General features: G+C 46.4%; 1 protein-coding gene across 3 annotated transcripts in view; it reads left to right on the top strand.

Moving 5' to 3' along the window:
- LOC107967839 (lysine-specific demethylase PHF2-like) overlaps positions 1–14,939 on the top strand; it is a 66,863-nt gene that overhangs the window by 33,811 nt on the left and 18,113 nt on the right. For 2 of the 3 annotated variants that reach the window (XM_063791916.1, XM_063791915.1), the window contains exon 4: positions 4,253–6,286. The gene's annotated coding sequence lies outside the window, so the exon portion shown is untranslated. Of the gene's footprint in view, positions 1–4,252; positions 6,287–12,567; positions 13,656–14,939 lie in introns of those variants that run through there. The other variant, XM_063791918.1, reaches the window with a different exon arrangement.

Raw genomic sequence — 14,939 nt, 5'->3', positions numbered from 1 at the left:
CAGTAGGTGGAGGTTGCAATGAGCCGAGATTGTGCCATTGCACTCCAGCCTGGGCAACAAGAGCAAAATTCTGTTTCAAAAAAAAAAAAAAAAGTATTCTTTTTAAAGTCAGGTATAAAATTTTAAACTACAATAACTCTGATTTGAATCAAAGCAGTTTGTGGGATTAAAAATACTCCTTTTATTTTTTAATATAGGGTCTTGCTCTGTCACCCAGGATGGAGTGCAGTGGTGTGGTCATAGCTTAATGTAGCTTTGAACACCTGGGCTCAAGTAAACCTCCCACCTCAGCCTCCAGAGTAGCTAGGACTGCAGGCGTATGCTACCATGCCTGGCTGTTTTTTGTTTTTATTTTTTGAAGAGATGGAGTCTTGCATTGTTGCCCAGGCTGATCCTGAACTCCTGGACTCAAGCCGTCTTCCAGCCTCAGCTTCCCAAAGTGCTGGGATTACAGGCATGAGCGGCTGTGCCTCACCAGGATTAAAAATATTCTTTACAGTTCTTGATGGGTAGCAATATATATACATAGGAAAATATTCAGTAGTCAAAAATTTGTCTCCAGTGAGAAGCCTGCCCTCTGTCCCTGCCGAGCACAGCCACCAAAGTGTGGCCTCTCCAGAGATGGCCACTGGAATCGGGGACCTTGTGTGTCTTTCCAGAACATTCTGATTACAGACGGGACATGTTTATGGATTTCCTTCAGTCTTCGACACACACAAAAAGATGTGTTCTCTATACTCTTCTGCAAGTTGTGCTCTTTGCTGAACAATATACATCCTGGAAATTGTTCCAGATCAGCAAATACAGGATTTGTCCTTGTTGGCACGCCAGAATATTCCTCTCAGTCTCTCAAGAATGGACACTTAGCTTGACTTGAATCTATTGGCTGCTGTAGTGAATACACATCACCTATGTATCTGTGGGGAGAGGACGTGTAACAGGTGTCTGTGTCTAAAATACCAACAGCTCCTACCCAAGAAGTTTTTACTAATGTGTGTTTTTGCCAAGAATATGAGAAAATGCTTGTTGGTCTATATCAGCAGGAACATGTGAGGCATGCCCCAGACTTTTGACCTTCGCCAGCCGGATAGGTGAGAAATCTTATTGCAGTTGTAGGTTCTGTTTCTTACTACAAGTGACATTGCACAGCTTCTCATGTGGTAAAAAGCAGTTTGTGTGGCCTTTTATATAAACTGTTCACTTAAAGTTAATCACTAGTCAGACAGATACATTTTCATCTTGTGATTTGGAAAATGAATTTTCATATTGTTTACTACATCCTTCACATGCATTTCAGAAGTAGATGGAGGTTTCCCTTAGGTAGGTATGACTCATTTGCAAGCAAGCATTTATTTTGGATCTTGATGTTTTTCAGAATAACGGGCAGCTATGGTATTGTCCTGAATTGTTTTGATGTTTGTACCTACAACGTTGGCTGCAGCACACTCTTGCAGGGCACCGGGAGGGGTGTCCCCCACCCACCAGTGTCTCTGTGGGCTTGTGAGAAAGGCCAGTTCTCCTCTGAGGCCCATGCCATAGCCAGCCCTGACATGCTCTTGTTTGCTCACAGATGGGGGACTTTAATTGCACCCTTCACATGGAATGATGGTGCTGATAGGAGCTCCAGGGCTTCCCCACTTCCTCTATAAGCAGGCACAGCTGGTGCCAGGCCCTTAGGCTTCCTGGTTATAGAACTTTAGCTGTCTGGGGCTATTGAGATGTGCCTGGCAAAGCACTTTGCCTGAGAGCTGAGTAACCAGGGCTCGTGAAGGATAAGTGACTTACCTCCACAGTTCAGGTGGCTCTGATCCATACGTGATTCCCATCGCTCAGGCTTGGCGTTTTCTTTGAGCAAATATAATCTAGAAATGTAGAAGAAGTGAATTCCTAGAGAAGCGAGTCAAAGCCAGCACCTCAGCACAGACTCCGTGGCCGCATGCAAAGATGCCTGCAGGAAGGCAGCTCTGGGACTTGAGCCACGCATTTGGGCTGCTCCTCTAGATGGGATTCTGTGGCCCCTGTAACAGAAGTTATAGCCCTGATGGGTCATGGGGAACCCTGGGTAATTAGTGACAGAGCACTTAGGGTTGGCCAAGGGCCCTAAACAGGCTGTGCTGCAGTGGCACCCAGGCCTGGCTTGTCTTTAGGAACAGATTCTGACTCAGTAGGTGCCGGTGGGGATTGAGGTTCTGATTTTCTTTTTTTTTTTTTTAACTTGAGACAGGGTCTCACCCTGTCTCCCAGACTGGAGTGCAGTAGAGCAATCATAGTTACTGCAGCCTCGAACACCTAGGCTTAAGCAAGGAACTCCTCGAACCTCCTGCCTAAGCCTCCTGAGTAGCTGGGATTACAGTCACATGCTACCATTCCTGGCTAATTTTTGTACTTTTTATAGAGACAGAGTCTTACTGTGTTGCCCAGGCTGGCTTCAAACTCCTAGGCTCAAATACCAAGGATACCACCTCAGCATCCCAAAGCACTAAGATTACAGGCATGAGCCACCACACCTGGCCCACATTTTCAGACCAGAAGTCTCTATGGGTTGTCAGCTCCTGGGCTGGTCCCTCTCCTCCTGACTGCTGGGTGGACCTGGTGCTTTTGCCTCTACACATCCCTTTCTTGCTGTTTCATCCTCAACGAGTTCCTGTGGAGTAGGTGGTGCATTGTCCCCTTTCTGGATGTAGGAAGGCACTGAGTTACCTGCCCCGAGGCCGCTGAGGGGAGAGGCACATGGTGTCAGGGCTTGCCCTCTACCTCAGAGCATGGCCACATCCCTCTAGAGTGAGTGACATTGGCTTACAGGCTCATTACCCACTTGTTTTGTGGATTGTGACAAATCGAGAAGTTAAAGCAGCACAGGCTCTTTAAGCAGCACAGGGTGGACCTCACTTCCTTTCCCAGCAGCAGGGCATTTTCCAGATTACTGGAGCCAGTGTCCCCGGGGCAGACGTGGAGGGTGGTGAGGCTCCCCTCCTTCCTACTGGCCTGACTTCATTTCTCCCTTGGCTTCTATATCCTAGTGACTTCTGTTTCCCTTGTGGCTTTTGCTCCCAGCTAGCTTCTGTTCCCTCTGGCTGCCCCTCCTGCTGAAGAGAAGCACAGAGAAGGTGCAAATGAAGGCATCATGGCTAGGGAGGAAGAAACTTTGGGTGACATGGGGGCACAGCCCAGCCGGACAGAGGCTGCCCAGCCCCTCCAACCTCTCTTTAAAGACAGGAAGGGGCTGAGCTGGGGTCCATTCAGCTCATGGTCCTGGAGGAGTGGACATGGCACACTTGGGAAGAGAGAAGTCAATATTCTTTCCACGCAGATTCTCTGTTTTCTGTGGAGTTTTGTGCTTTCTCAGCTACTCCCCGCCAGAAATGAAAGCTAGGGTCATGGTCCACCTGCCCAGCAGAGAAAAGTGATGATGGTGAGGATGATGGTGGTAATGATAGTGATGGTGATGGTAATGATGATGGTGGTGATGGTGATAGTGTTGATGATGGTGATGATGACAGTGATAATGGTGATGGTGATAGCAATGATTATAGTGGTGATGGTGATAGTGATGATGATGATGGTGATACAAATGGTTATGGTGATGATGGTGATAGAAATGGCGATGGTGATGATGACAGTGATAATGGTGATGGTGATAGCAATGATTATAGTGGTGATGGTGATAGTGATGATGATGGTGATACAAATGGTTATGGTGATGATGGTGATAGAAATGGCGATGGTGATGATGGCGATGATCGTAATGATGGTGATGATGATAGCGATTATGATGGTGATAGTGATGATGGTAATGGTGATGATGATAGTGATGATGATGATGGCGATTATGATGGTGATAGTGATTGATGGCAATGGTGATGATAGTGATGATGGTGATGACGATGGTGGCAGTGATGGTGATGACGATGGTGATGGTGATGATAACTATGACAAGCAGTGAACTATCCTTACAGGCACCAGCTATGTGCCAGGCACAGTAGTAGGCATGGTACATACAAACCCTCCAGTATTTTAGTCATTGAACTTCTACTGGATATGATGATCCACTCTCTGCAGAGAAGGAGTCTGAGACTCACTGAAGTTGTGTACGTCTTGTAGTCACACAGTTGTTGTTGGCAATCACAGCCCAGGGTTTCTGCATGCACTGGGTGTCACAGGCTTCAGATGATGCCCCATGTGCTGTGCTGGGAGGCCTTTTTTGCCATCCTGTTAGCCCCTTAACACTTGACCTCTTCCCCTCTCTCCACAGGTTCCTTGTGAGACACCTGGGGGACTCCAAACAGCCGGAATCCATCTGCCCACTGGTCCGGAGACAGGGATCCTCAGCCTCCTTCCAGGGTTGATGGCCCAGGAGGCCTTCTCTGCAGGGGACCAGGACACAGGAAAGCCAGGAAGAGATGAGCTGGGAAGGGAGCTGTTGGGGGCCATTCTGGTTTTAAAAATAAAGCAGGACTTTCGTTGCTTGTTATAAAAGGAACACATGCTCATTTTCTGTGATTTAGGAAAGCACAGAAAAGTATAAGGGAAAGAAGAATGTGGCCGTTGCCTAGCATCAGGGAAAAAAGGGCTGTAGTTTTTAGTGTCTGCCTAGACTGTAAAGTTCTAAACTCTGAAACTTGTACAACCCATTGTTTAATGGTTGTCTAATACTCCATCACATGAGCACATCATGCCCTGGTTACCTGACCCTTACTGGCTGGAGAGGTGTGGTGTTCCTAATTTTTGCTATTTTAAATAACCATGGGATGAACCACATTAACATGAATCTTTGGGTGCATTTGTGCTTTCTGCCTAAAATAGATTTGTCCATGTGGAATTACTGGCCTGAAGGGTGCAAATCTTTTTAAAGCTTTTGATACATACTGCTGGGGTTTAGCAACACCTTCCCAAGTTAGTCTCCTGACTAGAAGGGAAAGAGTGCCTGCCCTGCGGCCCCACCTGCATGATGAATTTGTATTATTAAAAGATAAGCCTTGCCAGAGGGACATTTCTAGCTTGAATGTGTGCCTGACACCGATGTGAGCTCCGACAGTGTGCTTTGACCCCTGTGCCAGATGCTGCAGAGGGCTACAAAGTAAGGCGAAGGCTCTGCCTGTCTGCCTCACCTCTGGTAATGAAAGAGGCCACTTCCTTTTTTGTTATTTCTCCTATAATTTTTTTTTTTGGAGATGGAGTTTCACTCTTGTCACCCAGGCTGGAATGCAATGGCTCAATCTCAACTCACTACAATCTCTGCCTCCTGGGTTGAAGCGATTCTCCTGCCTCGGCCTCCCAAGTAGCTGGGATTGCAGGCATGTGCCACCACGCCTGGCTGATTTTGTATTTTTAATAGAGATGGGGTTTCGCCATGTTGGCCAGGCTGGTCTCGAACTCCTGACTTCAGGTGATCAGCCCACCTCGGCCTCTCAAAGTGCTGGGATTATGGGTGTGAGCCACCGCACCAAGCCAATTTTTTTTTTTTAATGTCAAAATCAGGTTCAAAAATTATGGTTTACATTAAACAGATGTTCTTAACAACAATAGAAGAAACCAGGAATGCAATCCAGTTGTGATCAGGAGATCATTTCTAGACTTGCCCTGGTCTGGAGGGTGGCATGGTCAGAGGGTTTCTGAGCCAGGGGCCAGGGCCAGGTGTCAGTCATCCCTGGCTGGGCTTCTGTGCTGGACCCTCTAGACCCTCTGAAGGCAGCACCTAGCCCACTCAAGGTCCCATGGGGGGCAGTGCCCTGTGGCCCGCAGCAGGGCTACAGCTCCATGAGCAGGGCTGTCACTGGCGTGCTTGGGCTCAGAATTCCATGTCACTCATGAGAAAGTCACTGTGTCCTGTCTGCAGAGCAGGGATCCCTGTGGGAAGAGCTCAGGAGAGCCACTTCCCCTCTGGGGCTGCCCTTGCCTGAGGATCTTAGGCAGCCAGACCAGCACCTGGGAGGCAGTGCAGGTTTGGCGGGGAGCGGGCTGACTTCCTAGACAGCAGACAGGCTTCTTAGAGATCCTCAGAGACAATTGTGGGGCCTCTGGAAGTGTCTGAATTCTACACTCCCCACCCCCGACCGCTTTCAATTTTCTTTTTCTTGGCCATTTCCTTTGGTGTCTGTAGTTAGGGTTCTCTAGAGAGACAGAACAAATAGAAGACATATATATATATATGAGTTTATTAAGTATTAAATCACATGATCATAAAGTCCCACAATAGGCCATCTGCCAGCTGAGATGCAAGGAAAGCCACCCACAGCCCTCAAGCATGTGGACATCTGGGAATTGGCCACTCTGCATTAGTAAGGAGGTGAGGTTGGTTTTGTGTTAATGGGAAGTGTGTGCCTGTTTTTGTCTCTGAAATAAGAACTCATCCACTAACATGGCCTTGGGATGCCGTAACTGGTTTGGTGTTAGCTAGTCTCCTTCAGATTCTCAGTGTCTTATGCTCCTCCTAGCTTTAGTGCAAGGAAAATGTTTTCCATTTTTCTGTAGCTATTATTCGCTTATTTTTTCATTTTGCCAATTTTCCAAGTAATTTCTTAGGGGGCATTAAGAGAGTCTTAATTCTGGTACAATAAAATACATGCCCAGTGTCAGCAAACAACCTCTCCTGTGAGGACAGGATGGCCCTGATGGAGCTCAGTGTGCTGGAGCGTGCACAGTTGGGGCCCTGGATCCCAGCAGCGGCCCCGGGAGTTAGGTGCTGTCTCCTCAGCATATAACCACAGCTAGTGACAGAACCAAGATGAAAGCCCCAAGACTTAGTTTCACCTGCCAAGTGGCCACTGTCACAGCTGGTGGCACAGGCAGTGGGGGTTGGAGCAGCAATGCAGATGTAGGATCAGTGCCAGCAGGGGATCTGGCCTGGATCCCTGTGGAGGGTCCACTTCCTTCAGCCTTGGGGGGGGAGGAGGGGCAGCCCGGTGGTCACCCCCCAGTGTGCAGGCCCTGGATGCAGCTCCTGCCTCTGGCCCAGGCACCCAGGTGGTGAGAGGGGGTGCTGCGGCCTTTGGTTCTCTGAGCTTCTTTTGGGCAGCAGAAGGACCCTTCCACTGTGACCACTTCTCTTTTCTCTCAGTCTTTTGGGGTCTCCTGTACAAAGCAGCAAATGATGACTGAGACAGCTGTCCTGGTCAAGGTGAAGCCTGTCACCTGTGCCACCCAGTTCATCCTCCCAGCAGGTGGCCCAGGGGTGGGTGGTGTGGAGGGAGGAAGCCCGCAAGGGGCTTGTGTAAGTGGACTGGCTGTGCCAGGGCAGAGCATCCTGCAACAGACACTGGTCCAGAGCCTGGAGCCACACAAGTGGGCACTGCATGGAGGGCGGGGCCAGGTGTGAGGACCAGATCCCCACCTGACCTTCCTGTGCTGAGTCACTGGCTCACCATGGCTGTTGGCACCTTGTTCTTGCTACATCACAGGGAGGGGTGAGGCCTGGGATGCCAGAGGGATGGAGTTTGAGGAGACGAGGACTTCCTTACACTCACAGGCACAGCTGGGGCCTCATGCAGTTTGGGCCTGGGGTCCAGACAGGGCACAGCCAGGCTGTCCATATGCTGAGCCTGAGGTCACCCTGAGGTGTGTTCCTTAGCTCGGTTGGCAGAATAACAGCCCCTGAAGGCACCCATGTCCTAATCCTGCAACTTTAAGTTACATGGTAAGAGAGGAGGAAGGGAGGCTGTGGATAGAGTTGGGGCTGTTCACCCAGCTGTGGGTGGGGAGGCTGCCCTGCATGACTCCGCAGCTGCAGTGTCCTCACAGTGGTCCTTAGGAGGGGAGGAGAGCAGGAGGAGGGTTGAGTCAGGGCGATGTCTGTGAGAGCTTGGCTGGCCATCACTGGCTTTGAACATGGAAGGGGCCAGGAGCCAGGGGGTGTAGGTGGTCTCTAGGAACTGGAGGAGGTGGAAACAGATTCTCCCTAGAGCTTCCAGAGGGAGCTGCCCTTGCCCACACCTTGATTTTAGCCCATTGAGACCCATTTGGACTTCTGACCTCCAGCCTGGAGAGCGAGTCCTTCAGCAGGGCTCCTGTCCAAAGGCCCTGTGAGGATCCTGGCGTCTCCAGCCCCTCACCCCAAGTCTTGCCCCAAGAACAGGCATGTTTCAGGGAGTGCTGGCCCTGCTAACTGAGCACTGAGTCTGTCTGTTCTACTCTGAGTTTGGTGGTCTGACCTCTGACCTTCTGCCTGAGGGTCAGCACCAACCCATAAAGGCCCGGCAGGTAGGGGTGTGTGATGGTCCATGTGCGTGCAAGGCCCTGCTGGGATGGTGCAGAACCAGGTCAGGGTGGTATAGGTCATCCTGTGGCTTCATCTGCTCCAGATGCTGCAGTGAGAGCACAGCCTGGGTGGGGGCCAGGTGAGGGTGTGGACGTGGGGCATGGGTGTGACTATGGATGTGGGCATGGACATGGAGCATGGATGTGGCTGTGGATGTGGATTTGGGGTCTTAACATGGCTGTGGGGTCTGACATACGGTGTGGATTCTAGGTCTAATTTCTGGGCTGCAAGAGCTCAACTGGCTCCCCTCCAGGGCAATGTATTATAACATGTGTCTTTGAAATGAATAATGATGGTAATGAAGGGACTGTCCTCAGCTCCCAGCTCATCCGGTCCCACAAGTCTTTGCATGAGACTGAAAGTTGGTGTCACTGATGAGAACCTGAGGTATACATGACACTGTGGTCAGTGCACGTGACATTTTGCAGCCCTGTCCTGCCCTCCTCTGTGCTGAGCTCTTCTTCACGTGCCATAGTGCTATGCCCTGGTACAGTTCCTGGCTTTGGGCCTTTACTTCTATTAGGAAGACACCTTTAGTATAAACTGCATGAAGGAAGAATATCAACACTTTGCCATATTTGATGTAAATATTTTTCATAGCATGCATTTTAAAGTTTGTTTTGGTGTTTTGGAGCATGATTTTCATCCATCAATGTTCTTGCTGAGTTTCCTTTCCAATTTTTGTTTGTTTCTTTATAAAGAAAGTCACTTTGCACCCTGAGAGCAGAGCAGACAAGTATTCCCTCACGTTGTGCTTTCGGTGGCTTTTTTTTTTATTTTTTATTTTTTGGCGGAATCTCACTCTGTCGCCTAGGCTGGAGTGCAGTGGTGCGATCTCAGCTCACTGCAACTTCCGCCTCCTGGGTTCAAGCAGTTCTCCTGCCTCAGCCTCCTGAGTAGCTGGGATTACAGGCATGTGTCACCACGCCTGGCTAATTTTTTGTACTTTTAGTAGAGACGGGGTTTCAGCGTGTTAGCCAGGATGGTCTCGATCTCCTGACCTCATGATCCACCCGCCTCAGCCTCCCAAAGTGCTGGGATTACAGGCATGAGTCACTGTGCCCAGCCAATGGCCTTTCTTTTACACTCGACTCTTTGAACTGTGTGGACTTTATTTTAGCTTGTATTCTAAGATACAGTGAATTTTACATTTTCAAAAACAATTTGCCAAGATCTTTTCCTGGGCTTCTTGCTCTGTTCTCAGAACTCAGGACTCTGGTGGCTGTGGAAGAGAACACTTGTCTGGGGCCCAAGACGCTGGTGGCCTGGCAGGGTTAGTCTGATACATTGGGCACCAGTAGGAACAGCTCACCCTGTCTAACAAGTGTTTTCTCTGGGCCAGGCCCACCCATCTCTTTGCCTGGATTCATTTGCATGTGTAAATGCCCCAAGGGCAAGGGCAGTGCTATCCCCAGTGAATAAGGAGACTATTCTGTGTATGGGCAGGCACTTCTCATACCTCAATTTCCATATTCTGATAAATAAGGCTAATAATAAGAATTCCCATTATTTCAGGGTTGTTGGAAAACAATGCTGTTAGAGTTCTTGGCATGCCTCCTGTCTCACAGTGAGTGCTCAGCCAGAGTTAGTGATGATGGAGTTTGTAATGGTGGTGATGGTGGTGGTGATGATAGTGAGGAGGATGATGGTGATGGTTCAGGTGATGATAATGATGGTGATGGGGGTGATGACAATGATGGTGTGGTGATGTTGGTGATGATAATGGTGCCGGTGGTGATGATAGTGGTAGAGATGATGATAATGCTGGCATTGTGGTGTTGGTGATGGTGGTGGAGATGACTGGTTGAGATGATGATGACAGTGATGGTGTGGTGATGGTGATGATAGTGGTTGAGATGATAATGATAATGATGGTGTGGCAGTGTTGGCAATGGTGTTGATGGTGATGGTGGTGATGGTGGTGGGTGATGATGATAGTGGTTGAGATGATGATGGTGTAGTAATTGTTGGTGTTGGTGGTGATGGTGATGATGGTGGTGGTGGTGATAGTGGTTGAGATGATGATAATGATGGTGTAGCAATGTTGGTGATGGTGATGATGATGATGGTGGTGGTGAAGGTGATAGTAGTTGAGATGATAATGGTGTGATGTTGGTGATGATAGTGGTTGAGATGATGATGATGGTGTGGTGGTGTTGGTGGTGATGGTGGTGGTGATGATAGTGGTTGAGATGATGGTGTAACAATGTTGGTGATGGTGCTGGTGGTGGTGATAATAGTGGTTGAGATGGTGATGGTGTGGTGATTGTTGGTGTTGGTGGTGATGGTGATGGTGGTGGTGGTGATGATAGTGGTTGACATGATGGTGTAGCAATGTTGGTGATGGTGCTGGTGGTGATGGTGATGATGGTGGTGGTGGTGATGATAGTGGTTGAGATGATGATGGTGTGATTGTTGGTGTTGGTGACAGTGATGATGATGGTGATGGTGGTAATGATGATAGTGGTTGAGATGATGATGATAATGATGGTGTAGCAATGTTGGTGATGGTGCAGTCTCCACCTCCTGGGTGCAAGCACTTCTTCTGTCTCACCTCACCTGGTGATGGTGATCATGGTGATGATGATGGTGGAGGTGATGATGATGATGGTGTGATGTTGGTGATGGTGGCGGTAGTGATGTGGTTGAGGTGATGATGATGGTGTGGCATTGTGTTGGTGATGATAATGATGGTGGTGGTGGTGATGATAGTGGTTGAGGAGTTGATAATGATGGTGTGGCAATGTTGGTGATGGTGATGGTGGTGAAGGCCATGGTGATGATGTCACTTTCACAAGGGCAAGTTCTTTTTTTTCCTCTTTTATTGAGTTAAAATTTACATACCATAATATTAATCATTTTAAAGTTAACAATTCAGTGGTGCTTAGTAAATTCATAATGCTATGCAACTGTCGCCTCTATCTAGCTTCAAAATATTTCAATTTCCAAAGGAAACTCTGTGCCCACTAAACTGTAACTCCTTATTGCTCTTTTCTCCCACTCTCTGGCACCACTAGTCAGCTTTCTGTCTCTGTGGATAGACCTATTATAAACATATTATCATTTCACATGAGTGGAATCATACAGCATTAGTCCTTATGTGTCATGCTTCTCTCATTTAGCATAATGCCTTCAAGATTCATCCACATTGTAGGATGTATCAGGACCTCATTCCTTTTGAAGGCTGAATAATATTCTATTGTATATACAGACTATCTTTTGTTTATTCATTCACCTGACAGTGGACATTTGGGCTATTTCCACTTTTTGGTTATTGTGAATAATACCGTTAGAAACATTTGTGTACAAGGATTTGTTTGAGTACCTATTCTTTCTTTTTTCTTTTTCTTTCTTTTTTTTTTTTTGAGACAGAGTCTTGCTCTATTGACCAGCTTGAGTGCACTGGTGCAATCTCAGCTCACTGCAACCTCTGCTTTCTAGGTTGAAGTGATTCTTGTGCCTCACCCTCCTGAGTAGCTAGGACCACAGGTATGTGCCACCACACCCAGCTAATTTTTGTATTTTTGGTAGAGACGGGGTTTTGCCATGTTGGTCAGGCTGGTCTCAAGCTCCTGATTTCAAGTGATCTGCCCACCTTGGCCTCCCAAAGTGCTGGAATTAAAGGCATGAGCCACAATACCCAGTGTGAGTACCTATTCTTAATTCTTTTGGGTATGTACGTGTCAGTGGAATTGCTGGGTCACATTGTAATTCTATGTTTAATTTTCTGAGGAAACATCAAATTTTTCTCCACAGTGCCTGCACCATTTTACATTTCTGCCATTGATATAAGAGGGTTATGATTTCTGCACATCCTTTCCAACGTTTACTTAAAAAAAAATTGGCCAGATGCGGTGGCTAACGCCTGTAATCCCAGAACTTTGGGAGGCCGAGGTGGGTGGATCACCTGAGGTAAGGAGTTCAAGACCAGCCTGACCAACAAGGTGAAACCCCATCTCTACTAAAAATGCAAAAATTAGCCAGGTGTGGTGGCAGGCGCCTATAGTCCCAGTTACTCGGGAGGCTGAGACAGGAGAACTGCTTGAACCCCGGAGGCGGAGGTTGCGGTGAGCCAAGATTGCACCACTGCACTCCAGCCTGGGAGATGGAACAAGTCTCCATCTCAAAAAAAAAAAAAAAGAAAAATTGTAGCTATCCTAGTGGGTGTGAAGTGGTATCTTACTGTAGTTTTGATTTTAGTTTCCTTAATGACTGAGAATATTGAGCATCTTTTCATGTACTTCTTGGCCATTGGCATATTTCTTTGAAGAAATATCTGTTCGAGTCCTTTACCTGTTTATTAATTGGATTGTTTGTTTTTTTATTGTTGAACTGTAATAGTTCTTTATATGTTGTGAATGCCATACCCTTGTGATATTTATGGTTTGCAAATATTTTGTCCTGTTCTGTTACTCACTTGCTTTCTTACTCTGTTGATAGTGTCCTTTAATGCAAAAAAGTTTTTAATTTTGATGGAATCCAAATAAGCAGTTTTTTCTTTTATTGGACATGCTTTTGGTGACATACATATCTAGGAATCTATTGTCAATTCCAGGGTCATGAAGATTGATTGCAATGTTTTCTTCTACGAGTTTCATAATTTTAGCTCATATTTGGGCTGTCAATCCATTTCTAGTTAATTTTTGTTTGTGGTGTGAGGTAGGCATCCAGCTTTATTCCTTTGCATGTGGATGTCCACTTCCTTAGCATCATTTGATGAAGAGATTATTATTTCTCCATTGCATGGTCTAGGAACCCTGGTCAAAAATCAATTGGATGTTGATGTGTGGGTTTATTTCTGATGCCTTAGTTCTATTCCATTGATCTATATATCTGTCCTTATGCCAGTGCCACATTGTTTTATCATAGCCTTGTAGTAAGTTCTGAATCAGGAAATGTAAGTTTTCTTAGCTGCTTTTCCATTTCTGTAAACAAAGTTGTTAGGATTTTGATATGGATTGCATTGAATCTGTAGATTCTTTTAGGTAGTATTGCTGTCTTAACACTATTAAGTCTTCCAGTTCATCAACATGGAATGTATTTCCATTTATTTGCAGCCTTTAAGAGCTCTTTCAGCAGTGTACAAATCTTGCTAGGTTAAATTTATTCTTACATATTAATATTTTGTTATTTTTGATGCTATTGTAATGGTAATTGCTTTCTTGGTTTTATTTTCAGATTATTCATTGCTAGTGTATAGGAATCCAACTGGTTTTGTGTGTTGTTTTTGCACCTACAACTTCTGAATTTTTTTTTTTTTGAGGTGGAGTCTCTGTCGCCCAAGATGGAGTGCAGTGGCATGATCTCTGCTCACTGCAAGCTCCACTTCCCAGTTTCACACCATTCTCCTGGCTCAGCCTCCCAAGTAGCTGGGATTGCAGGTGCCCACCACCACACCCAGGTAATGTTTTGTAGTTTTAGTAGAGACGGGGTTTCAGCATGTTAGCCAGGATGGTCTTGATCTCCTGACCTTGTGTTCCACCCTCCTGGGTCTCCCAAAGTGCTGGGATTACAGGTGTGAGCTGCTGCACCCAGCCCTTCTGAATTTATTAGCTGTAGAAAGTTTTTCTATGTATGAATTCCTTAGAGTATTTATATATATAGGATTATGTCGTATGCAAATAAAGATAAATTTATATCTTCCTTTGCAATTGAGACTCCTTTACTTGAGGATTTATTTTTATTTTATTTTATTTGCCTAATTGCTCTGGCTAGAGCTTCCAGTACTGTGTTAAATAGAAGTGGCAAGAATAGGCATCCTATTTTGTTCCTCATCTTATGGGAAAAGCTTTCAGCCTTTCACCATTGTATACAATGTTTGCTGTGAATTTTTCATCCATGGCTTTCATCATGTTGAAGAAGTTCCCCTCTATTGCTAGTTTGTGGCATGTTTTTATCATGAAAGGATGTTGTTAAGTGCTTTTTCTGTATCAATTGTGAGATGATCGTGTAGGATTTTTCATCATTGTGTTAATATGGTGTAATGTGTCTTGGGAAGGATGGCGAATTGCGGAAGGATCGGGAGAGATGGGAACATAGGAATGAGGCAGAGGGCTGTGCCGGCTGAGGAGAAAGAGCCGGGTGAGCCCTGCTGCTTCTTGTATTTTACCCACTTGATGAGATCTGTTCTCCTGGGTGAAGGAAAGAGAAGCACAACTTCTGCTTTCCCAGCCTCCAGGACAGAGCCCCAGGGTTGCATTCTTTTCTTCTTGCAGTCAGATGTGATGCTTCAGGGGTTGAAGCACTGATTTATTTTCATGTGCTGAACCGTCCTTGCATTCCTGTGATAAATCCCACTTGGTCACGGTGCGTTATCCCCTTAATGTGCTCCTGGACTTCATTTGCTGGTATTTTGTTGAGGATTTTGACATAAATATTCATTAGAGATATTGGTCTGTGGTTTTTTTTTTTCTTACAGTGTCTCTGTCTGGCTTTGGACTCGGGGTAATGCTAACCTCATAGAATGAGTTAGGAAACGTTCCCTCCTGTTCTATTTTCTGGAAAAGTTTGAGAAGGATTGATGTTGTTCTTCTTTAAATGTTTGATAGAATTCACTAGTGGTGGCTCTGGGGTTTTCTTTTTGGGGGAGGTTTTTTGATTACGGATTTAATCTCTTGTTATAGGTCTGTTCAAATGTTCTATTTGTTTTTGAGTCAGTTGTAGCAGTTTTTGTGCTTCTGAGCAT

This window comes from Pan troglodytes, chromosome 14, assembly GCF_028858775.2.
Source record: "Pan troglodytes isolate AG18354 chromosome 14, NHGRI_mPanTro3-v2.0_pri, whole genome shotgun sequence".
NCBI classification, from domain to species: Eukaryota; Metazoa; Chordata; class Mammalia; order Primates; family Hominidae; genus Pan; species Pan troglodytes.
Note: the sequence above shows the minus strand (reverse complement) of the source record. Positions and strands in the feature narration are given on the sequence as shown.